This window comes from Lissotriton vulgaris, chromosome 3_2, assembly GCF_964263255.1.
Source record: "Lissotriton vulgaris chromosome 3_2, aLisVul1.2, whole genome shotgun sequence".
Lineage (NCBI taxonomy): Eukaryota > Metazoa > Chordata > Amphibia > Caudata > Salamandridae > Lissotriton > Lissotriton vulgaris.
In genome coordinates, this window is record NC_141690.1 from 250252662 (window position 1) to 250279938 (window position 27277).

The window sequence follows — 27277 nt, forward strand, 5'->3', positions numbered from 1 at the left end:
AGACTGTGAGATGGAAATGTACCTGTACAACCTCACATCCATCATGTAGTCCAAATGTCCACTGTCCCGCATCCAAATCCAGCACCTCCCAAACAGTCACAATGTACATTGTCATACAGTCTGCATGTAAACAAGAACAATGCACCAACATACATGTCTAGAGCTGCTTGGAATAGTGCAACAGCTCTTTAGTCCTTAATTCACATTTGTAATGAGAAAAAAGAGAAAAAAGAAACATGTGCAACTCCCTGTACTTGAAATCACCGTATATTTTATTAAACAATGGTGAGACCGTTATTTAAACATTTCATGTCATTTTCATTTAGGGATAGGTTGCTCCAAGGAGTAGAGAGCGTGCAAAAAGAGAAAAGTGCTCAAGTGAAACGAGTTAGAAAGGAGGGGCTTAAAGTAGGTGACATAGGACAGAGCAATTTATATACTTTATATACAGAAGGACCGGTTGTAATTCACCGTCCTGCAAAGCCTGGCCAAAGTCACTTCATATGTAAAAAGGATAAGGAAGTGGCCCAACTATCCAAGGGACAGGGTACCAACACAACTAGTGTAATGTCAAAAATTCCCTTGGAATTACTTTTCACTCATACTATTATTCTCACAACACATATAACGCAATACCAACATTTTTTGTCCCTCTGTCAGCTGTGACTATAAGCACAAACACTAAAATACTCAAATATAAAAGAATATATTGATTTATTTATAAAAAAAAAAAATTCAATCAAAATGTATAAACAAAATCATAGACATAAATCATGTGGACAAACCCCCAACAAACACATTTTACACCACGTTTTACTTGAGCACTTTTCTCTTTTTGCACGCTCTCTACTCCTTGGAGCAACCGATCCCTAAATGAAAATGACATGGCAAGTTTAAATAACGTTCTCACCATTGTTTAATAAAATATATGGTGATTTCAAGTACAGGGAGTTGCACATGTTTCTTTTTTCTCTTTTTTCTCATTACAAATGATGTATTAAGCACTAAAGAGCTGTCATACTAATCCAAGCAGCTACGGAAATAGGTTATAAATATACCTATAAGGGAATTGATTCACTGCTTTATAAGTACACGTCAAGGACCATTGTTTTTTGTTTTTTATATTAACTTGTACCCAGGTCCCTGACCACGATTGGGCTACCCCATTTTTATAATGACAACATACATGTCAACACAATGTCAACATGCATCTCCCCTTCACATTGCAGAGGGACAAACAACACCTCCAGCAGAGCAGAGCCGACAACTCATCAGTGATGCTGGAGAGGACCACCATATCTTCAACACCTATGCCCTACAACAGCTCATGGACATCCCAGGCAACCCACCACCAAGACCAGGGCAGCTAAGCTACATAGAAGAGAACCCAGCCTATACACAGACCACATAGCAGGAAGCACCCGGCAGCACGGCTGGCTCCCAGCACTTCACAGAGCCACACATGGCATTCCAATGCCAGGTGTGAGAATGCCGAAAGGAGGTGGCCGAACGGGTGCAGGTGGGGTCCGAACCCATGGAAGACAAACTAGATCACATACGTGGGTGTCTAATTCCCTTCAGGGACTGCCTACAACCCACAAAGGAGGCCCACACTGCAACAGAGACCCATGCATTTGTACATTTCCAGTACTGAACCACGCCCAGAGGCACGCAATTATCATTCACACACCCACGCTGGACCTGCGTATGCCGTGCCTGCCCACTCCGCTCACGCTTAAGAGGGGACTTAACAAGCTACATTTCCGCAAGCTTCCCCACTGGCTGGAGTCACATGGTTGCATCCACTGTCCACTAAACTCCAAACACCAGTGGTGTATGTCGCCATGAATATGTGTGTGGTCTGCATACTGCAGTCTGGCAATCACATCCACGCCACACTTGGCATTGTGTACATTCTCATTCATCGGTCACTTGCCTCATTCGCACATGCCTGGTCTCCACCTCTTCCCACATTCTGCTATCGTGTGGCTGAGGTGCCATGCCGTTGATGGCTTATGTGCGTGGCTGGCCCATTTTCCCACAGTAAGTTGTGGTGTCGTGTCTGTTGGGTGGGCATGTTGTTTGCCATGTTGTATGTGAGTTTGTAACGAGTGCATTCCCAGTGTTGTGAGTTGCATGATTGTGGAGTTGAGGTGTGGGGTGTGTACATTTGCTACTTGACAACGAGCAGTGCTTTTCCGTAGGTGCCATCCTGGTAGCACTGGTGGATGATGGACTGTCGGAAGATGTAGGAATTATACACACAGTCTGGGTGGTTGGCGTCGACGTTGGTGGAGATTCCCCAGTGGTCCACTATTGCTTGCACATTATTGTAATACCTGTGCTTTCTGTTGCGGTTATTGTGTGCAGTGTTGCCAGGGGGCACAAGTAGGACATGTGTGCAGTCAATTGCCCCCAACATGTGCGGGAAGCCAGCTATGGTGTAGACGCCTTAATTGGTCTCCAGCGGTTCCTGCACAGTGTGGGGAAAGTATAGATAGTGGGGTACGAAGCGGATTATGTCATCCACGACCGTTGTGAGGAACTTGGATTGGGCTGGCAGTGAGACTCCTCCAACTCAGGCGGAAGCTTGGTTAGAGGGTGCCAGAGGACAACACGTGCAGCACGGCCAGCAGCTTTGTCTGAGGTGGGATGTTGTTTTGTCCGCTGAGTTGGTACTGTCAGCCTATGGGCAATGGTGGTCATGATGCGGAGGATGGTTGTCCCTTTGAGCATGTCGTGGGCAATGACATTCTCTGGTGTTGGGTCTGTGAGGTTGGTGTGTTTTCTGAAGGTTGCTGTCTTTGTCTGTGCTGCCTCAGTGTTGGTCCTGGTGGGTGGTGGGGGTCTGGGGGGGCGGTGGATGGGTCCTGGGAGTGGTGGCAGTAGGTATTGTGACCCTCTTGGGCGTCCGGCCTGCATGATCAGTGGCTCCATGGCATTTGTTGCCCTTCACCTGTGGATCTGGGCTAGGCCCCCTTTTCTGGTACAGGCTGTCATCCAATTTTACACCAGGTCAGAGCAGGTGTTAATTTCCTGCTGCTAATGCGCGTTATTTAATGTTTTGGGATCTTATTGCCGACCTGTCTGGTCATTGTGAATGTTGCGGAATGGTGATGTTGCGGCTTTTTGCACGGGAACACCTACTCCGCATCTCATTAGCGATAGTTGCGGGGGTCATCTGTGCTGATGTTTTTTGAGGCTGCTATCGCAGGTAAACTGGTGATATAGGCTGTTAGCACCAGCTTGTGAATGGAGCTATAAATTTATCGCAATTTGGCTATGATAAAGTGCCGTTAATTCAGCGATACCTCCTTGATCATATGCTCCCTTGAAGCCCCAATTTAGATAATTAACTCCATTGCCCTGATGTAGATGCCATCTACCTAATATGAAAATGACCAACAAGCTGGGTGGAATTACAGGCCTGCCTCCAACAACCCTTACTTCAGTTGGCTGTTTGAGGGGGTTAATCACGGTAGAGATACAGTACTCTCTGCTGTGATTAAGCCATGGTGCAAACTCATTCTTGGCAGTAAGGGTATCCTTGCTGCCAATAATTAAATCAGGCACTGAGTTCCTCCACCTATTTTTCAAAATGTCTTACTCTAACACAACATAAGTCTGAAAAAAAGTTCAGCATTCTTAAAACAGTAGCACAACCTTTTTCTAAAGCAACCCACTCACTTTGGAACTCCTAGACAATTTGAACTGCTCAGAGAGTCAGTATTTTGCATCCTGCCATCAGATGGCACAGACAAGGGCCCTGTGGGGTTCAGCTGTCACACCAACATAGGAACAAACTCTTTTCAACACCTTGCATTTCCAGCCCCACATTACATTCCAGTCTAGGCTTCCACACCCCCTTTTTGATGCATTATGGTCTCTGTATTTCTTTCTGTCTCCAAACCCTGCCCAGCCATGCCCTGGTGGTGATGCTTTGTTCTCTTTTGATTCCAAGGTCCTATGGCCTTTCTGACCTCTTTATACCTGCCCTCTGTTCTTTTTACTCCCGTACTCATTTCCAGGCTTTTCTGTATCCTGTCTTGTCTCTGCTGGCTTCCCCTTTCCAACACCCAGATCAGCTTTCCCTTTATTGGTGGTTCCTTGATTTCTTGCGCCTGGTTCATTCTTTGCACCTGGCTATCTCCCTGCACCTGTGTTCTTCCACCGAGCTTCCACCTATATCAGCCATGAGAGCTCAGTGTGCAGTGGCTCACACCTGACCTTGCTACTGAGTCTCCTTGCGCTCCGTTTGACCCTGCTACTATAGTCCAGGCTTGCCTTTTGATTTCTGTTTTCATTGATTTTTTATTCCATGTTCCTGTTCTGATTAGTTATTGTGACTGTTACTTATCTCTTGTCTATCTTGCCTCATGGTTCCAGTGGTTACCTTGTTCCTAGTCCTGACTGCACAAATCCAGACCTGTCTTTCATATGCAGATTCCTAGTCTGGTATTTCATATTCCTGTTCTGACTGCATATTCTTATCCTGTTATAGTTAGTGTGCAGATTACCAGTATTCACAGTTCTATGTATCCCAGTCCTGACCTTGACCTGTATTCCAGACCAGCTTTTCCCTGAGCCCTGTTCCTATTTCTGTGTAACATCCAATGTTCTATGTGTCTTCTTGTGTGTACTATCTTGATTTTCATTGCTTACCAGGGTGCCAACTAGACTCCAAGGCTGGCGCCTTTGGCACAGGGAACAACCCAGCACTCCTTCTCCATAGGAGCTGCTCAGTGTCTCTCTAAGCTCTATGAGATTAATCTGCTTATTGTCTTCTTGTAAGATCGATTTTGCCTCAATGAGCGATTACTTCAGAGGAGCATACAAACTGTCATTTTCAAAGGTTTGTCTATTGTTTTTATGTTATGTTGATTTGTAGGGCACACTAATCACCAGTGAAAGTATCCAGGCACTTGAGCAAATGAGTGGATGTGTGGTCCCCACAGAGTTAGTCAAAGATCCAGGTCTTCGGCCTCTTCCGTAACTCAAGAAGTGAGGAGGATGCCCTGATGTGTTGAGGGAGGTCGTTCCATGTTTTGGGTAAAATGTAGGAGAACGATTGACCTCCAGCTCTTTTTTTATGAATGCAGGATGTGTGCAAGAGAGAAAGATGCAGAGCGTAGGTGTCTGGTAGGCTGGTGAAAGTGTACACTGCTGTTCAGATATGCTGGTCTAATGTTGTGTACATGGTGTTGTTTGTGCGCGTGAGACATTTGAATTAACTGTGCCTGTGAATGGGGATCCAGTGCAGGTCCTTGAGGTGCGGTGTCATGTGGGTTCAGTGTGGAAGGTCAAGTATGAGTCTTCCAGTGGCCTTCTGGATGGTTTGAGTCTTTGTAAGAGTTGATTGGAGATTCTTGTGTAAAGTGTATTGCCATAGTTGAGCCTTCTTTTGATGAGTGCCTGTGTGATGGTCTGTCTGGTGTTTTGTGGCAGCCACCTGAAGAACTTCCTTAGCATGCATAGAATGTGAAAGCAGAAGCTGCTCACTGCATTCATTTGTGCCGTCTTGTTGAGCTAGTTGCCTAGGATTATCCAAGATTTATTCTGCGGTCGGAAGATGTAGGTGTTGGTCCAAGCTCCGAAGGCTACCAAGCGGATTCCCATGGCAAGTCTTGTTTCTGAAGACTACTTCTGTCTTGTCGGAGTTGAGCTTTAAGCAGTTGGTTCTCAGCCAATCTGCTACTATGGTCATCCAATTGGTGAAGTTTGTTCTGGTGGTGCTTGCTTTGTCCATCAGGGAGATGATTAGTTGGGTGCTGTTGGCATAGGAGATGATGTTGATGACTTGGGATCAGATGATGTTAGTTAGAGGAGTCATATATATATAGAATTGGCCAGGTCTGGGGGAGGATCCCTAGGTAACTCCGCAGATCAGGTTCTTGTTTTCCGATATGAACGGTGGTATTCTAACCATTGGGGACTTCTAATAAGGAAGAAGCAAATCTAGCTGAGTGCAGATACTTGACTGCAGTGGAGTCTTCTGATAAGAGTGTTGTGGGAGGCACTGTCGAAGGCTGTGGATAGGTCGAGTAGGATGAGGACCGATGCTTCTCCTTGGCCCAGGATGGTCTCCAGATACAGTCCAGATACAGTCAGTGGCTGCGATGAAAGCTTTTTTAGTGCTGTGGTTCTTTCTGAATCTAATTAGGTGTTGTCCCAGCAGGTGATAAAGCTCAAGGTGGGTTGAGAGTTGCTTGTTGATGGCCTTCTCAATTACAAGCTGTTTACCTTACCGCTTTGTGTTTTGTAGGTCTTCTATGTACTAGCTGGCATGCTTTCCCCTTCCTGTTATTTATACTCATGCTATCTTCATAGTTTCCACTGCAGATTTTCCAGATTCCTGTTTACTGCCTGTTTCAACCTGCTTCAGCCCTCAACTTCAGTCCTGCTTTCCTCCTAGCCTTCAGATACTTTCTTGTTTATATTTAGTTACTTTTCTCAAAAGCCCTTATCCCTGCATAAAGGAAGCACCCCCTGTTACCTTGCCTTGTCCTGAACTCTGGTAGTGTGCCTGACAGAGTGTCCCAATCTCTGACACATAGGCTTAATGTAATTCTGAAAAACTTGAAAAGTTGTTTATTTAAACAATCTTCCACCAGAATATTGTGGAAAAAAATTGTGATTCAAGAGTCTAGTGTCAAACATATCAACAACTCAAAAATAACATGGGGCAGACTATTGAAGGTAAGAATATAATTTTTCAGGTATATAATAACGTTTAAGCATGGGCGGATTTCGCGGATTCACGATCTGCGAATTTGCGGATTAGCGTATTCGCGAATCCGCAAAATCCGCGAATTTGCGGATTCGCGGATTTTGTGGATTTTTTTTAAATGGGGGGGTCTTCTGTGCGAGTTCAAGTGCCTCTTGTGTGTATAAATGGTCAGAGACCGATCAGAGCAGCAGATGAAGAGAAAGAAGCTCCTGGTCACAGGAACAGCACGAGGATTGCGCTCGTGAAAGTCAAGGCTACAAAGGCCTCTATCCAGCATCACAGCTGATTTTCGACGGTAGATTTGGGAAGAAGGCACACCTGCCAGCCTCGACGACGCTCACGATTGTTTTTGGGCTGATGAATGAGTCACTGAATTTGAGCTTCAACTAGTTCCAGCGGTCATGTGTGTGTTACTATGTGCGCAGGGGTCCCTTGAGTGAGCTGTCCATCCATCATTCTGTAACTATTTTAGGATGGCGCCGGCAAGCTGCCAGCGCCATCCTAAAATAGTTACTAAATTAGCTTCATCAGGAAGCACTAATAGATAAAATAAAGCAGGTGCTTCCTGTTGTAGCTCACTTAGTAACTATTTTAGGATGGCGCTGGCTGCTTGCCGGCGCCATCCTAAAATAGTTACAAAACTTCAAGCTTGAAGGCTTGAACTTTTGCCCCCTGGATCCGCCACTCGCGGATTCGCAGATTTTCGGTAAATTAGCGGGAGTTCGCGGATTGCTGATTTACCAAAAATCCGCGAAATCCGCGAGCGTAACGGATTTTGCGCTCACACCTAATAACGTTTTTTAAAATATATTTGTATATAATATAATTTTATTTGATATAGTTGTATAAAATATAATTGTTTTATTAAATTGAGTATATGTTAGTTATTATATTATTAGAAGTTATTTGTATTACTATAATATTTGTATTTTGTGAGTATAGTTTGTAATTTCTAATAAGAAATTTGTTAAATTAATTTAAAAATGTTAAATATACTAGCAGGTTGTTAGGTCTTTAGGGTATTGGGTTGGGAAGATCTTCAAAATATAAATTATTGTTTTTACTTTGTATTCATGTTTTTGTAAATCAAATTATGAATTGATAATTAATGATGTATATTTCTTATTGATTTATTGTTATTTTACTGTTTTGTTGTGTTTTAATTAAATGTTAAATGTTTTTCAGTTGATTTAATTATACAATTTTAAGAGTAATCGTTATAATTATTATTTTATTGAACCTGTTTTCTTTGATAATTAATTTAATATCAATAATTTTTTAATTTAATAGTTTTAAAATTTAATTTCACTTTGTTGTTTTTTGAATAGTAGAGAGGGAAATTAATTAATTAGAAATATGTTTACTTTTGCTATTGTTTATTAAAGTACATTTTTGCTGTGAATATATCTGATGCAATAATAGTGTATCATGTTATTTTTTACGCCAATATTTTGCAATACAACCATTTAAACTCTTTGTGAACTACGCCATATATGATTTCAGTTCACCCTCATCTTTTCTGGGCTGCCTCTTTCTTATTCCCTTCTTCCATTAGGCTTGCTTACTGCTACTAGTATCCTTCTTTTCTTCCTCCTTTCCCTATTTCCTATATACTTCTCTTTTCTTACAATCCCTCTCCCTCCTGCGCTATCGAGTGCTTCTCCGTTCAGGAAAAGTTTCATCCTCATCCTTCCTCATCTGACAATGCTACAATCCCAGCTTTGTGCATTTGTTCTTTCTTCTCTGTTTTTTCATTTTCTCCCAAACAGAATGAATACAAGGTCTCATATGAAGCACTATCTGGAGGAAGGTGATGAATTTTATATTTATTTAAATGTTAATGTCTTGATATAGCAGTTGTTGGTTTCTTGTAAGGGAACATTGCAATTTGTTATTGATGCTTACCACATACTGACATCTTCGCTTTAGAGTAGTTCTTTATAAAATATCAGGAAAAAAATAAAATTAAAATGAAGTCACTGTGCACTTTTTACTCAACTATTTCAAGTAACAGGGTCCCTATTCTTATTAAAGATCTTTTTGGTCTAGTCTTCAACCATAACTTTATGATTTGACTTCAAAGTGCACTTATTGCCACCTAGATTTAAGATGTCAAGAGAAGGCAGTCTCTCCTTGTGGTTTCTTAGAACATCTCAATGCAACTCTTTCCCAACTTTTCATATACATTCTATCATTTCCAAACACTCAAGGATTCAATGACCCATCTCTTTAGTTAGTATCCTTCTTGTTGATTACATAGTATATTCTGTACTGCAAGGCTTTTGGTATCTAATGCCCTTTACAAGTATTTTTTCTTCAGCAGAAGCACATACCTTTGCCACCCTTAACATAGAGAAAGGCCCTGGAACAGTATTTAAGTATCCCAACTGCCATGATATCAAAGTGCAGGAACCTTTATCACCATCACAGTGACCAGCCATCACAGCAATACTCTTTGCATTTCACATTAAAGTAACCTTCATGTTAAACTCATAACCCTGGCTTGTATTGTTACCTTGACTGTATCAACACCCTCCCTAATTCTAACTCTCACAGCTGAGATTTAAAGTTACAGATAGCTCTAACCATAACACTAAACCTGATCCATAAACACGTAAATTTAAAATAAAAACCAATTACATTAAATTTTACATTTTTTTTTTCTTCTGAAAACAACAAAGGTTAAAAGTGCGTTATAGTTAGGTGAAAATGTCAGTTAAAACATACTGTTTTAAATGAACAAAAACAGTGAGATTCACTAGTTAGTTTTATCTCAAATAACTATAATTTCTGTGTGCCTTGCGGGGTGTGTGGAGAAACTTGACTCTCTGCTGAGATTGTTCCTCAGGGCAACAGTCATGTGTAATAGAGTGAGGGGAGGGACTATCCTCCCTGTTGAGACCTCTCCCCAGGGTGACTGGTGTGCAGTAGGGTGTGTGGAAGGACTGGTGTCTCCACTACCACATATCCCCAGGGTGACAGATGCACGTACTAGAGAGTGTGGAGGCACTGGCCTCTTCACCGAGACTTCTCCCCAGAGCGACCAGTCTGCGTAGTAGGGTGTGGGAAGGGACTGGCCTCGCTGCTGTGACCTCTCCTAAAAACGATGGGTATGCGTAATAGGGTATAGGAGAGACTGCCCTCCTTGCTGAGAACTCTTCCCTAGATGATGATTGTACATTTTAGAGTGTGAAGAGGGACTGGCCTCTCCCTTGAGACCTCTGCCCAGGGTGTGTGTAGTAGGTTGTGGGGTGGGACTGTCCTCCTTGCTGAGACCGCTCTCCAGGGTGACAGGTGTGTGTAGTAGGGTGTGTGAAAAGACTGGTCTCTTGACACCATTCCTAAGGGCACAGGATAGTGTGTGCAAGGGCTAACCTCTTCACTGAGACCTCTCCCCAGGGTGACAGGCGTGTGTAGTATGGTGTGTGAAAAGACTGGTCTCTTGACACCATTCCCAAGGGCAAAGGATAGTGTGTGCAAGGGCTAACCTCTTCACTGAGACCTCTCCCCAGGGTGACAGGTGTGTGTAGTATGGTGTGTGAAAAGACTGGTCTCTTGACACCATTCCCAAGGGCACAGGATAATGTGTGCAAGGGCTAACCTCTTCACTGAGACCTCTCCCCAGGGTGACAGGCGTGTGTAGTATGGTGTGTGAAAAGACTGGTCTCTTGACACCATTCCCAAGGGCAAAGGATAGTGTGTGCAAGGGCTAACCTCTTCACTGAGACCTCTCCCCAGGGTGACAGGCGTGTGTAGTATGGTGTGTGAAAAGACTGGTCTCTTGACACCATTCCCAAGGGCAAAGGATAGTGTGTGCAAGGGCTAACCTCTTCGCTGAGACCTCTCCCCAGGGTGACAGGTCTGCGTAATATGGTGTGAGGAGGGCTTGGACTCTCCACTGACACCTATCCACTCGGCATTGGGTGTGTGTAGTAGGGTTTGAGAGAGACTGGCCTCAACAATTTTTACAAAATCCTGTGAGTGTCTTGCAAGAGTTTCCCATAAACTCCTGCAGGATAGTAAACGTTATTTCAAAGAATTTACAGCTGCAAAATCACACTACTCATAAGTCAAAGACCACCTCTCTATTTTTTTGTCAGTTTGGATACATGAAATCCATCAACAGCACATGTTAAAATTGACACCAAATATTAATGAAATACTGCTTAAATGTAGCTAATCCATATACTAATTAAATATGTATCTTAATTCATCCACATGACATCTGATGTTTATGGAAATATTAGGGCAGAGGGAGCTGATTGAGAGGATGTGGTGTAAAAGCCTGAGCTGTCAACTTTGGAGCCAGAGGGAACCAGGTTTGACTCTCAGAATCAGCATCCTGTGATTCTGGACAAATCATCACTTAATCTCCCCATGACTGCAATTCTGCACCTTGAGACCCTCATGGGTGATTTGCTGCACTTTACAAATCCTGGATTTATTGATTGTTAACAATTTTCAAATGTTTTTATTCTCGTATACCAAGTCACTTGCAGGAATCTAGACAGAGCAAGTACCAGGCTAGAGCTGGTATACCTGATTTGCATATCCTTAGTGCTTCATGGGTTTGCCTTACTCCCAAATTTAAGCAGAGTGGTATGATCCATCTGGCTCTGGGCTTCTTTTAAGCTGGATAGAAGAATAACACATGTTCTTCATTTTCATGAGAGATGTTGCAAATTGGGCACAATCTAGATTCAAAATCATATTACAGCCAGCGGCTCACAAAAGAAGCCAGTGGAAGTGTGCCCACTCTGAACTTCACCTAGATTTTCTGCATGGGGGTGTTAAAATGTTTTTTAAATTCTTCAAATTTATAAAGATTTCTCATATTTAAAAAAGTACTTGTTAATCTCCCCAGTGAAGCCAGGTTAGTTTATTTTTCCTGGACACATTGCCAAATTCTCTTCTTCACATTAAGAGGCACATTGGATGGGATAGATGTTGGGTTTGACCGATAATCCCTTGACTCCAGGCTGACTAAGATTTGACAAATGCTGGCAGAAGATGTTGGTTCCTTCAATCAATCAATCAATCAATCAATCAATCACTTTAGCCGTCCCGGACGGTTACAAGATCACCCGGAAGGACCGCGTCAACCAGACGAGAGGAGGCATCGCCATTGTACACAAGAACACCATCCGCATCTCAACTAACTCCGACGAAACCTTCGCCGCCGCCGAACACCTGCACTTCCAGATACACACTGACCCCAAGACCACCCTCCGCGGCACCCTCATCTACAGACCACCGGGACCACGCACACAATTCAGCGAAGACATCGCAGACTTCATCAGCCCGCACGTCCTTCCCTCCGCCGACTACATCCTCCTCGGAGACCTCAACTTTCACCTGGAGAACAACAACGACAGAAACACCACCGCCCTGCTGGACAACCTCGCCAACCTCGGACTCAAGCAACTGGTGAACACCCCCACCCACTATGCCGGCCACACGCTTGACCCCGTCTTCTCATCCAGCAAGCACATCTCCTTCAGCCACGCCACCGGACTCCACTGGACTGACCACAGCTGCGTCTACTTCAGCTTCAAAAGAATTACGACCCACCACCACCCGCAACAGGTCCCCCGCCGAAGATGGAGCAAGATCACAGCCGAGCAGCTCACCGCCTCCCTCAGCCAGAACACTCCCACCAGCTCAACGGACCCCAACAAAGCAGCCAGCAACCTCACCAAGTGGCTGACCGCCTGCGCTGACGACCTCTCACCACTAAAGGACCCTCCCAGCAGACCCGGCAGCAAGAAAACCCCCTGGTTCACCGACGAACTCAAGGAATCCAAGAAGAACTGCCGCACCCTCGAAAAAGCCTGGCGGCTCAACCACACCACAGACAACAGGACCGCCCTCAAGCATGCCATCCGCAAACACCATCAGCTGATCCGCGCCACCAAGAAGACGGCACTCAAAGAACGACTGTACAACAACACCCACGACAGCAAGGAACTCTTCAGCATCGTCAAAGAGTTCTCCAACCCCAGCGCCGGAAACAACAACATCACTCCCTCGCAAGACCTCTGCAACTCACTCGCCTCGTTCTTCCACCGCAAGATCGCCGACATACACAACAGCTTCGACGCAAAGACCACGCACCCTACCACCGAACCTACACCCGCCACCACCACCCTCTGCAACTGGACCCCGATCAGCACCGAAGACACCACCCGCACGATGAACTCCATCCACTCCAGATCACCAACCGACCCGTGCCCACACCACGTCTTCAACAAAGCCGACGCCACCATCGCACCCCATCTCCGAGACACCATCAACTCCTTCTTCCACACCGCCACCTTCCTGGAGAGCTGGAACGCGCCGAGCTGACTGCCCTCCTGAAGAAACCAACGGCGGACCCCACCGACCTCAAGAACTACCGTCCCATCTCGCTCCTTCATTTTCCGGCCAAAGTCATCGAGAAGACCGTCAACAAACAGCTTGCCGCCTTCCTCGAGACGAACGGATCCCTCGACCCCTCACAGTACGGGTTTCGGGCCAACCACAGCACCAAGACCACCCTGATCGTAGCCACCGACAACATCAGAACCCTGATCGACAATGGGGAAACAGCGGCCCTCATCCTCCTGGACCTCTCTGCGGCATTCAACACCGTCTGCCACCACACCCTATTGAAGCGCCTCAGCAACATCGGAATCCGAGAGAAAGCGCTGGAGTGGATCATCTCGTGCCTCACCGGAAGAACCCAGAGAGTGCGCCTCCCTCCGTTCAGATCCGAGGCCACCGAAGTAATCTGCGGCGTACCACAAGGATCTTCACTCAGCCCAACCCTCTTCAACATCTACATAAGCCCCCTCGCAGCCATCGCACGCCAGCACAACCTCAACATCATCTTCTACGCCGACGACACCCAGCTCATCCTCTCCCTCACCAACGACCCCACCACCGCCAGAGCCAACCTACACGAAGGGATGAAAGACGTCGCCGACTGGATGAGGAACAGCCGCCTTAAACTGAACTCAGACAAGACGGAAGTCCTCATCTTGGGATCATCACCCTCCGCCTGGGACGACTCCTGGTGGCCCCCGGCCCTGGGCACCACTCCCAAACCAACGGACCACGCACGCAACTTAGGCTTCATCCTGGACTACTCCAAATCGATGACCAGACAAGTCAACGCCGTCTCATCCTCGTGCTTCAACACCATGCGCATGCTCCGCAAGATCTTCAGATGGATGCCCACCGAAACCAGGAAGACCATCACCCAGGCACTCGTCACCAGCCGACTGGACTACGGGAACACCCTCTACGCCGGAACCACAGCCAAACTTCAAAAAAGACTCCAACGCATCCAGAACGCCTCTGCACGACTCATCCTCGACATCCCCCGACACAGCCACATCACCGGACACCTGAGAGACCTACACTGGCTCCCCGTCAGCAAGAGAATCACGTTCAGACTCCTCACCCACGCACACAAGGCTCTTCACGACCTGGGTCCCAAGTACCTCAACGACCGCATGACCTTCTACACGCCCACCCGCCAGCTACGATCGACCAGCCACGCACTCTCCACCGTACCACGCATCCGCACAGCCACCGCCGGAGGAAGATCCTTCTCCTACCTGGCAGCCAAGACTTGGAACTCCCTCCCCACCCACCTTCGGCGAACCCAAGACCATCTCTCCTTCAGGAAGCAGCTCAAGACCTGGCTGTTCGAGCAGTAACTTACCCCTCCCCCAGTGACTTGAGACCCTCCCGGGTGAGTAGTGTGCTATACAAATGCTGTAAAATAAATCGTAAATCATACGTTCTTATATAGCGCCTTTCATCGTAAGCTCTCAAGGCGCTTGCTTTGGGAACCCGTCCTGGCTTTTCCCTGCGAGATAACCCCTACTGGGCATCCCCAAGGTGAAAGCCAGGCATCCCATCGCGGTGGGGCCGTAGTGGAGATTAAGCAAGCTATTGCCCAGAGTTGCAGAGTGTGAACCCATGATTCGAGTAGGCACCGAGGCGAGAATTATCGAGTCCGTGGATATTTTTGAGCTCAGGACCCTGCCGCATCGGGGATTGAACCCTGGTCCCGGGTCTGACCTCTGCGTCCGGGTCTGCCTCCTCTAACCGGTGAGCCACACCTCTCCACGCGGCGTCGTAGGTCCGTCGTGTGGTCCTGGCGCTGGGTGCGGTCCAGGCGCGAACGGGTGCAGACGGGCTTACCTTTGGCGCACCTTCGGCGCTCATTCGGTGCTCCCGCTGCGTGCGTCCGCTGCGCGGTCGCTCTGGGGGCGTCATAAGTAAGGAGCCGGGAGGGAGGAGCAGCTGGGTGGCGGGAGCGGGGCGGCGAATGGAATCGCAGGGGGGCGGGGCCGCAGGGAGGCAGTGGCGGGAAATCCAAGATCAGTGGGAAGTCCCAGGAGCAGCGGCAAGGCAGGCAGGAGCGGCAGCAGCGAGTGGGGCGACCAAGCCCTGTGGAGGGCTGAGCGGTCTGTCAATAACCCCATTCTAAAATAATCGAGGGACAGATGTACAAAGCATTCTTGCAACCTCAAAAATGCTTTTTGAAAATGTACAACAACAGAAATTACGATTCGGTAAATATTACCGAATCACACCTTGTTTTAGCGATTTAGTATTTGCAAGGGACGTGTTTAGGGCATCCCTTCAAAACACTAAATTCCGGTTGCAAAACAGTAACACTTTATCACCAATTTCAAACTGGTGGTAACCCATTAACACAGGGGAAGAGGTCCCCTGGATTTTTCACCCAGTAATGCCTGGCATTTAATTTCTGTTTCAGTCAGCCAATCACAGTCCGAGCTCCTGTGAAAGTCGTGGTAGCCTGTAGCTCCTACAAGAGCGAATTGGCTAAGGCACAAAAAAGCCCCCCCTGACCGATCAGATGGCTCTGTTTTTGTTTTTGTGCGACTGCTGGACTCTCACCAGACTCTTACAAACCCAACCATCCAGATATACAAATATTTTTGGGAACTTTCATTTCTCAAAAACTTTTAAATGGATTTACGCTAACCCTGGGCGTAGCTTGCAGAGTAGAACTACACGAAGCTGCATGCAGCATACTTTGAACTACGTGTAGTACACAAAGTTGCATAGTGCGTAGCTGATGGCACTGTGTACTTGTCTGCATTGTGCAATAATTGTAAATGGCATCTTGCACAGTGCCAGTTATGATAAAATAAGTATCTTTATCTTTATATGCTAAAGAGCATACAATACTTTCACAAAAGTGAAACTGAAAAATTAGTTAGCAGTGAGAGAGGTGATGGTTTTGGGATCCTCCCTAACCTAGGGAGAGAACCAAGCAGATGCCTTGAAAACAAAAAGCACATCTTGTTGAACGATTCGGTGATGGTCCCTTTCATGAAGCTTTTGCATTTGACTTGTGAGGGACATCTAGTAACGACTAGTGGAACTGCAGCTTGATGTAAGAATAATTTAAATGACTTTGCATTTGACTCGTGAGGGACATCTAGTAACAACTAATTGAACTACAGCTCTATTTTGATATTGGATACCATGATATTCACTGCCCACTGCTAATCTCGTCCCTTAATGCTTTGCAGGGCCTTTGGTTGGGATTGTTTTTTTGCCAATAACTGTGCTTGGGGTGGTCCTAAGAGGATGGGACCCCACCGAAGTTCAACAAGATGTGCTTTTTTATGCTCTTTGTGTTCAAGGCATCTGCTTGGTCCTCCCCCTAGGTTAGGGAGACCCCAAAATCATCACCTCTCTCATTGCCTAATATTTTCATTCTAAAAGTTCACTTTTGTGTATTTGTTATGTTTTTTAGCCTGTAAAATTGCTTTATCAAAACATCTGAGGATGTTGTTGATTTAGCTGCTATGCTACGTGATTAAGCACAGTATTTGTACTGTGCTACGTGCAAATTAGCACAAACTACGTATGCTCCGTTAGCATAGCTTAGCACTACGCCAGAGTTAATTTACACCAAATCTAAAAGTCCACTGTCTTTACCAAGATCTAGCTTCCTGCTAAATGTGGTGCAATTCTGTTTGTCGTTTTGCCTGTAGCACATCCAAAAATCCTTATGGAAATTGCATGGGGAAATTTGTTTTTCGTTTGATGTGCCACACAGTAGAAGAACTCTCCTTCCTACTCTTAGCCTTCCATGCACCAATAACAAACCAATAGGACAGGTTGTGTTACCAGGTTATGTTGCATTTCAGCCATGCATATGAATTTACCATCAAAATTGGTCTGCAACGTGTCCTGCAAACACAGAGGAGTCACAATTGATAGGACAGTGCTGCTAGGCATACCACACCTCCAACCCACCAAAAACAGTTGGTTTCTGCTTCTCACTGGCAGCACTCAATTCTGTTGAATAATCAGCCATATGAATGCATCTATATCATTGGAATGCAGCCTGTCTTGCCAGCACAGGGGACTCACCACAGTGGTAGCCAGTGCTTAGCTGGGCTCCCCTCAGGAGGCCACAGCAGCACTTATTGCCCCTACCAGCACTGCCAATGATAGTACCAACACAACCACTAACCATCACATTCCTACAATTGTGACAATTTAGAATATTTCAGGACTCCACAGCTGTAAGAATAGCTTGGGAGGCAGGTAATAGTCATTTTTAATGTATATTGAATTAATAATTACCTGTTGTTGTGGTCATCTCTAATTAAGCCAGACAGTGCCATCTTGTGGCAGACTGTCAGAAGCACCAGTGATGACAATTAAGTGCTGGTGCCGAGCACCGGAAACCACCAGCTCAAATTAAGCACTTGTTGTAGCTAAGGATTCCTGCCATCAATCTCAGTAAGTTGTGCCTTCTAACTAAATTCATGTGGCATAGAATGTATGCATGCATTATTTCTATAGTGTGACCCTTGCCAAAAGGCAACAGAGCACTATACAGAGTCAAAAATAAGCATGAAGTCAACCAGTGGTAGGAGAGGCAGCTGGTTTGTGGACAGATCAAGCAAAGTGATGTACTGTTCTTTAAAGAGGTGAGTTTTCAACTCTTCCCAAATTAGAGAGCAAGCTTGGCGTGATCCTGATGAATATGGGGCTGTTGTTTCAGAACCTAGGTGCATATTCATCAAAGTCCCAAGATTAAGGCTTGCCATCTTTGCTTTTTCCATCTCTGCTAAGAGTTCATCTCTTTCTTAAGAAGCCAGGGGCATATTGCCAAGCAATAGCGATAATTATCGCTATTGCTTGGTTAGCGAGAAAAATTTATCGCTGAGCTGCGGTGATTTTTATCGCAGATAAACCTTGGTATTACCAAGGTTTATCGCAAATGCGATAAAAATCGGCAATAATGCATGAATATCGCTGAAAAATCAGCGATATTCAGGCATTACCGAGCTAATGCTCTTAGCCATGTTATCCACCTCCCATTGGATAATATGGCTAAGAACTGCTCAGGGCAGGTGTTAGCTTTTGGAGACATTCGCGCTTAGCGCGAATAGCTCCAAAAGTTGGTAATAGGAGATAGCGATGTTAGCAACTGTTTCCAGCCGCAAACATCTTGGCACGCCCACTTTGCATGTCATTAGTGATAAATATCACTGACATGCAAAGCAGGGCCCAAGATGGTCGCTATCTCCTACTAGCTGTCGCTAACTGGTGTTAGCCACAGTTAGGTAATAGGGAGATAATTTTATCTCCGCTTTCTTGGCTTTTAAAGCCAAAAAAGCGGAGATAAACCCCCTTGATAATATTCCCCCCAGTGTCAGGATGCCCACAGAGGATGTTGTTCTACAGAGATACTCTAGTACAGCAGAGGATAACATGACTTTGCTGATCCGTCTCTCTCGCCTGATACTGGCAGGCAATCGGTGTTAGCGGAAGGTGCCAAGAACAGTTCATCCTCGCAGCTAGACTCATGCTATTATCTTTTCTCTAATGCACTGCCTGGGTGGTGGTGGGGATTCACTGATGCACTGCAATGTTAGTGTTCTCATTACAATTTTCAAACAGTTAATTTAATCTAGTCAGGCACAGATTGTTCTCATTTCATTGCTGTCAACATATTAAGCTCCTCATATAGCATTGTTGCAATAAAGAGACAAAACAGTTCTTTTAGGCAGACTGCAGCCTGGGTCACATAGACCTAGTGCCTATGCTCCAGTCTGCCAATGGAATTCAAGAAATAAATGTATCCAAAGGCAGCCCTTGAAAGCTAGGAAGAGACCCAGGGTTATCTAGTTAGCTTCTTGCCCTGCCAGGTGATATGTAAAATATGGAAGCCAGTAAGTACCATAACTCAGATTAAAGCAAGCCATTCTGATGGCAATGTGTACATGCAAATGACATAAATGTAATGGGGACAGTTTCACTGACCATAATCCTACTTCTAGCATACCGTAAATTCAGAATAAAGGTACTTCTAATGTGATTGTGTGACTGAATATCACACATATTAATATTGTGGTATAAGAAAATCGTGGATGAAATATCTCGGTCCAAACGATCGGAAGGTAAGTACATATAGAGGAAGTATACATTTACTATTCCTAATTCCACATCTACATATCTTGAAGATATATGTATTGCCAAAGTACTTATATGTGGAGTTATGCATACAAAATGTGTTCCTATTTAATTTTCAATAATTTGGCCTCTATATTTCCTCAAAAAACATACAGGAGATATAGAGTCAGAATATGTGTTGTACTTAATCTTTGAGCTAAACTGACTCATGGAAAACACCAAAGATTACATGCGGCTGAAAAACTCCCATCAGACCACCAGAATGGCGGAGTATCGTCACGTGGGATACGGATGGAAAATCCAAGTCTTACCCAGCCCATCAGGTGATAGTGTAGAGATGGATTCAAGGTGACCCTCTAGCCACAATGTATCAATAGGTGGTGATGGCAAGCTATGTGAAAAAAGTGTATACTAAAATTAACTACTGTGACAGAAAATATATTTAATATGCACTGTAACAGTGTTAAGGCTAAAAAAACGCCCCATAGTGTGAAAATAGGACTATGTAAAGGCGTGGTGCAGAGTGGTCGACATGTTTCAGCTTGACGGATAAACTGGTGCACAGACATAATATCGAGTCCAAAATATCGATTGGACATAATATCGTGTTTTTAATATAGACTGGACAAAATATCGACAGGACAGAATATAGACTACAATAATATTGTTTTTAAGGTAAGTGAAGCCCAGTCTCTTGAACTGTACCAGCCTAGCAGGTCCCTGCGCTCCTGCAACCAAGCCCTGTTAAAACCTCCCAATACAAAGAAGACTAGACAGGGTGACCGTGCTTTCTCCGCAGTTGGTCCTGCCCTTTGGAACAACCTTCCCATTAACCTAAGAACCACCATAAATCACTTGTCCTTCAGAAAGGCATTAAAAACCCTCCTTTTCCAAGAAGCATTTCCACCCACATAAACCTCAGGCTGCTCTACCTAATAACCTTCTTAGCTGGCAAAGCGTGGAGATACCCCTCCGGGATTGATTCCTGCGCTTTATAAGAAATTAAAATAAAATAAAATAAAATAAATATCGACTATTAAAAATATAGATAGTTAAAATATCGAAGTATATAATATAGATAGTTAAAAATATCGATTTTTTGATAATATCTAATTTTTTATAGTGTATTTTAATGTTATAATATGTGTGAAAAGTGTGTATTTATGTTATAAATAATTATATTTAATGATTTTTGTTTTTATAATTATTGCGTAATTTAATTCTGTAGCGGGTTGTGGGTTTATAGGGGAATAGGGTGGGAAGTAATTTAATTATAATTAATTAAATATGTAAATTTAAATATTGATAGTAATTTGTAATTACTTGTTAATTAATTTATATGTGTTAATAATTTTATTGTAATTGGAAAACAATTATTATTAATTGATTAATTGGTAATTATGTAAATTTTACTAATTTAATTCTGTAGCGGTTTGTGGGTTTATAGGGGAATAGCATGGGAAGTAATTCAATTATAATTAAATAAATATGTAAGTTTATTTCTTGATAGTAAATAGTAATTAATTGTTAATTAATTTATATTTGTTAAATAATATAATTAAAATTGTTAATTAATTAATAATAATAGATTAATTGGTAATTATGTAAATTTTAGTAATTTAATTTCTGTAGTGGGTTGTGGGTTTATAGGGGCATAGGGTGGAAAGTAATTTATTAATAATTAATTAAATTATAAAACTAATTAAAATGTATTTATTTGGAAATAATTGTAAAAAAAAATAAATTATAAAATAATTAATTGCTAATGTTTAATTAATTTGTATTAATAGGTGATTAATTGAAATAATTATTGTTAATTAGTATTTTTTTTTAATTATTAATAGATATTCATTTTTAGATATTTGAGTAATATATGAAATATTTACTTTCCCTGATGTTGTTTTCTCTGGAGTGGGAATAGTAATTTTAACCCCTACGATATCCAACGCTTTCCCTACTGTTGCACCCACTGGAGTGGGAATAGTAATTTTTACCCCTACGCTATCCAACGCTTTCCCTACTGTTGCACCCACTGGAGTGGGAATAGTAATTTTAACCCCTACGCTATCCAAAGCTTTCCCTACTGTTGCACCCACTGGAGTGGGAATAGTAATTTTAACCCCTACGCTATCCAACACTTTCCCTACTGTTTTACCAACTGGAGTGGGAATAGTAATTTTAACCCCTACGCTATCAAACACTTTCCCTACTGTTGCACCCACTGGAGTGGGAATAGTAATTTTAACCCCTACGCTATCCAACACTTTCCCTACTGTTGCACCCACTGGAGTGGGAATAGTAATTTTAACCCCTACGCTATCCAACGCTTTCCCTACTGTTGCATCCACTGGAGTGGGAATAGTAATTTTTACCCCTACGCTATCCACCACTTTCCCCCACTGTTGCACCCACTGGAGTGGGAATAGTAATTTTAACCCCAATGCTATCCAACGCTTTCCCTACTGTTGCACTCACTGGAGTGGGAATAGTAATTTTAACCGCTACGCTATCCAACACTTTTCCTACTGTTGCACTCACTGGAGTGGGAATAGTAATTTTAACCCTACGCTATCCAACACTTTTCCTACTGTTGCACTCACTGGAGTGGGAATAGTAATTTTAACCCCTACGCTATCCAACGCTTTTCCTACTGTTGCACCCACTGGAGTGGGAATAGTAATTTTTACTCTTTTGTTATTGTACGTTAATAATATTGGTTATTATTTAATTATATTGTGTTACTATATATATATGTTTTAAGAAATATGAATTACAAAATTGTATTTTTTTACTTTCATTAATTATTTAATTATTATAAGTTAATTTAAGTATTTTTAAGTATATTTTTGTACTTAGTTTTTAATATTAATTTAATTTAACATTGCTTTTAGTAAAGTCGATATTATTTATAACTATATTTTTGTAAACGATATTTTAAACTCAATATTTTTGCACTTACTTGTTTGTAGATAGAAACTCGATATTTTGTCAGTCGATATTTTCTCAACGATATTCTTGCAGGTCGATATTTTGTCTCTCGATAATATTTCAGTGATCCGGATAAACTATATCCAGCTTTCTTCCGGACCGTGATGTAAATAAACACTGCAAATGTCAGTGAACAACTAGTGTAGTATGTGAAACAAGCAAAATATCAAGTGAAAAATACTCCTACCAGAAACTTGGATCCCCAATGTAGTCTGGAGGAAAAATGAGTAGATTATCCTTTCCCAGCTTTATGTGGGAAGTCACCTCACCTCACCCGGCACCCGCTCGGGAAAAATGAGGCCCCGCTCTCTCCTTCGGTACCTCTCGCCTGCTTCCCACTTGGAAGGCTTTCCCACATGGCCCTCTTCCCATGATATTAAAACACCATTTTTCATCACCAGGTTCCAGGTAGGTATTCTAGCTTTTTTTAGTGGCTACACCAGACTGTCCTTAGCCCATTCCGGGGATCCTGGTGAGTTAAAGATTGGCACCAAACCACTATAATAATTGATTTTTAGTTCCCTTCTAACTTTGTACCAAGTTATAGCTAATCCCTGCAGAGTTTTTAATCAAATCTTTTGAAAGTAGCGAGGGTCCCCGTATTTATGTTTAAAGTCGAAATCTCCTCCTTCTACATCTTTTAACATCGCTTTATACATATTTCCAGTTTCCGACTCCTCTGGTGCTTTGAACAAACATTTCCCTCCTTTTAGTAGGAACACCCAAGCATAGTAAGATAGATCCGGCATCCTCCTTTCTCATTTTGTCTTCTAAGTTTCTTCCAGGAGATGCGCTCTCCTTTAGAGGCCCATATGAAGCTGGTAATTTTGGACTGGGTCTTTTTAAGCCACTCTTCCTTAAAAGGAAGAGTGGCTTAAGTGGCTAATGACCTTAGACTGAAGACAGGCATTCCTATCCCCCTGGCCTGGTCAGATCACTTGGCTGTGCCCATTGAACTTAAAATCCATCACACTGCTCCCTCCCACTCGGATCCCAAGAAATGGGAACTTAGAAGAAATTTTAGGGAGATTAATAATGATACCCTTGCCCCATTCATGAATAGACTTAGCCCCCTCCTAAAGAAGGATACCAACTCCGCAGCAATGGATTTCTCAAATACCATTTCTGGGGCGGTGGACTTTTTAGCCCCTGCCAAGCAGCACTACTCCGCAAGAAGGAGTCCTTCCGCACCCTGGTTATCTGATAGACTCAGATTGCTGAGGCAGGGTGGTAGAAAACAAGATAGGCTATAGCACCCTCATCTTGATCCTACTGAAAAGAAACAACATAAACACCAGAATACAAGCTAGCAATAATTGAGGAAAAAAAGGCTTACTATGTCAATTTGACTGCCTCTTTGAAATCTTCCAGAGATCTCTTTAAGATCATAGACTCCCTCTCCGCCCTCCAGGCTGTGGATCCCATAGTAAAAACCCAGGAGCTCTGTGACAAAATCTAAAAGTGTTGACATCTATAATTCCCTGGAACTCCTCAACCTGGAGATGGACTCCCCTCCTCCTCCTTCCTCTCCCGTAGCAGGGTCTCAGGTTGCTGAATCTGGGCCTAGCTTTCTTAATTTCCCTCTCCTTACCCTGGATGGGATCAAACACCTCATTGATAACATCAAATCTGCCTCCCCTTTGGACCCTTGTCCGCTCAAAATCCTGAAGGCCTGTAGGGAGGTGGTTATTCTCCCCCTTCTAGAGGTGATGAACCTAGCAATTATGAAGAGAACTTTCCCCCTCTCTTGGAAAATGGCAGTCGTTAAACCACTCTTGAAGAAGCCCTCTCTGGACCCTGGAGTCTTGAAAACTTTTCGACCCATCTCCTTATTACCTGCCCCCGCCAAAATACTTGAAGCCCATCTTAACCGCCACCTTAGCACCTTCTTGGACGACTCGAGCTTGCTGGACATCTCGCAACATGGCTTTCAAAGAGCCCACAGTACGGAATCTGCCCTTACTGTTGTCATCAATAATATCCGCTCGAAGGTCGATAAGGGCCATACCACCCTCCTGGTCCTACTCGACCTCACGGCAGCCTTCAACACCCTGTCTCCCTCGGTCTTGGTCTCTAGGCTCAGGGCGATAGGAGTTGGAGGCCCAGCCCTTAGCCTCCTGCCCTCCTTTCTCCATCAAAGGGAATAAAGAATGAAGCTGAGTGACTTTCTGTTCCCCTCCAAACCAATGCAATGTGGGGTCCCCCAGGGATCCTCTGTAAGTCCCACACTTTTTAATATCTACGTGGCCCCACTAGCCAGGGTAGTGAGATCTTATGGGTTTGAGGTGTTGTCGTATGCCGACGACACTCAAATCATGGTCTCCCTTACACAGTCTGTGAATGACTCTGCCCGGAATTTTAGAACTTGCATGGAGGCAGTATCCCAATGGATGATCCAGAACTTTTTAAAACTTAACGGAGAGAAGACAGAGGTCTTGATTTTCGGGGGTAGTTAAGACACTTGGTCAAATGACTGGTGGCCGGCCTCCCTTGGGGATTGTCCCCTTCCCTCCTACTCTGCTAGGAATCTGGGGGTCTTAATAGATACCTCTCTTTCCTTTGACCCTCAGGTCAGTAGGACTGTGTCCACCTGTTGTGGTATTATTAGGATCCTCAGAAAGATTGCATCTTATCTTTCTCCTGATGCTCGGAAGCAAGCCACAGTGGCTCTTGTCTCCTCGAGATTGGATTATTGCAATGCTCTGTATGTGGGGATAAACAGGAGCCTTGTTCATCGCCTACAGAATGGTGCAGAATGCCGGGGCCAGGTTGGTCCTTAATCTCCCTAAGATTTCCTCTGTAACCCTGGCCAGGAAAAACCTTCATTGGCTGCCCGTCCAGTCTCTGATTTCTTTTAAGCTTCTTTGCCTTGACCATGGGGCTATTTATGGCTCTGGATCAGAGGACATTAGGTCCCTCTTTCATCCTTACATCCCCAGTAGAGTCCTCCGCTCATCTTCTAAAAATCTCCTCCTAGTCCCTAGATTTGCAAAAGCAAGATGGGGAGGTAAAGCTTTCCCCACCCTGGTACCTTAGCTTTGGAACTCCCTCCCCCAGAACTGGTAGGACAACCCTCTCTGGCGCTTTTTCGCAAAGAACAGAAAACTTGGTTCTTTGTAGAGGCCTAATCATAGACTTGCATCCGGTGAACTGAGACTATCTGTCCTGTTTGGCGCCTTGATGCCCTTGGGCTAAGTTGCGCGGTATAAGTTTCCCCTCACTCACTCACTCACTCAAAAACCATCGGGATGTTTTGGAATAGAAAAGTAATTTTTGGATGGATGGTCATTTTGATAATATTGACTCTCCCATTAATAGATAATGGCAGATGTGACCATCCCAGCAGCAGTTTCCCGATTTCCTTGTTGTTCTAATGAAAATGAGTTTCAGGAATTTGTTCTATATTCTGCACTATTCTAATGCCCAAATATCTCATTACATTTTTAACACATTTTACCTGTGTGTTGATGTTCCAAACCATTATAACCGTTTTACTCTGGTTTATTTCATATCCTGAAATCTTCCCAAAACCTGCAGCTAACTCATACACCACTGGTAATGCTGAGTCCAGATTTGATGTATACACCACCAGATCATCAGCGTATAATTCTACTTTCTTTTTCCAGCCTCCTGCTTGAAAGGGAATTATTTTATTGTGTTTCCTGATCTTCTCCGCAAGAGGCACAATATAGAGATTAAAAAGTAGTGGGGATAATGGGCACCCCTGTCTGGTCGCGCTACAGATATTAACTTTCTTAGATAGCCTTCCATTTATCAATATTTTTGCAGAAGGGGCTTTATATAATTGCATTGTGGCCCTACAGAATTTTTCCCCTAAATTAGATAACATCAAGACTTCCTGCAAATAACGCCAGTTAACGCGATCAAAAGCCTTGGTTGCATCAACAGTAATAACTGCTAATGGCTCTTTATCTACTGAGGCTAAATCAATAGCGCCTATAAGACTGTGTGTTAGATCTTTGATACTCCTTCCTCTCACAAACTCTTTTTGATCCTCATGGAGAAGTGCTCCCACCACCCATATAACCTATCGGCTAATATTTTCGAGTAGATCTTATAATCCGAATTTAAAAGAGAAATGGGCCTGTAAGAGTCACAACAGTCTGGTGGTTTATCCGGTTTTAATATCAATGTGACAGTGGCTTCATTCCATGAGGGAAGGATCTTTTCACCCTTTTCAAATATTGTAAAAATCAATTTCCTGAAAGCCGGAGCTAAATATTTCTCCAATTCTTTATATATTTCCATAGGGAGACCACCCGGGCCTGCTGCCTTACTAGATTTCCCTAATTTAATACCCTTCTTTATTTCTTCCTCCGTTAACTCATCATTGATATCCTCCTTCTGAGACTCTGTTATTTTATGCGGGAGCTCCAGATCCAGCCATTTAGATATCTCGGACCCTGTTGTACTTAGATCTTCTGTGTACACTTTCTCGAAATATTTTAGTATAGTATCCTCTATGCGGTCCCCCACTTTCATTGGGCCACCTGCTATCTCATAGTTTAGCTCTTTTATAAAGCTTCTCGCCTAATCACTTTTTGTCTTCCATGCAAGTAACTTGCCACATCCCTCCCCATAGTTGAAGTGTGCCAGTTTACCAGCATGCCATATTTCTTGTAACCTCCTTTCTACAACTGCTAACAGATTAGTTTTATGGATCTGAATACAAGATTGTCGCTCCTCACATCCTATTTTGTTGTTTTGTATCTTATGCTCCAAGCTTTGTATCTTTTTTCTAGATCTTGAATTTCCCCCTTTCCCTGTCTGTTTTTATACGCCTGAACTGATGTAATTTTACCTCTTAAAAAGGCTGTATATGTGTCCCAGACTATTCCAATAGGGGCACTTCCCAAGTTGTTATCAAAAAATTCCTTGGATTCCAGACCTAGTCCTTCCATTATGGCATCATCCAATATTATGGTGCGATCCATAGTCCACCTCTGTTGTAGTCCCGTATTTGGTGGAAACAAAGTATAAGTTATAGCAGAAAGGTCTGACATATGCGCACCAACATGATTTACATCTCCAACTTGATACTTTATACTTTGATTCACTAGAAAAAAGTCTATTCTAGAC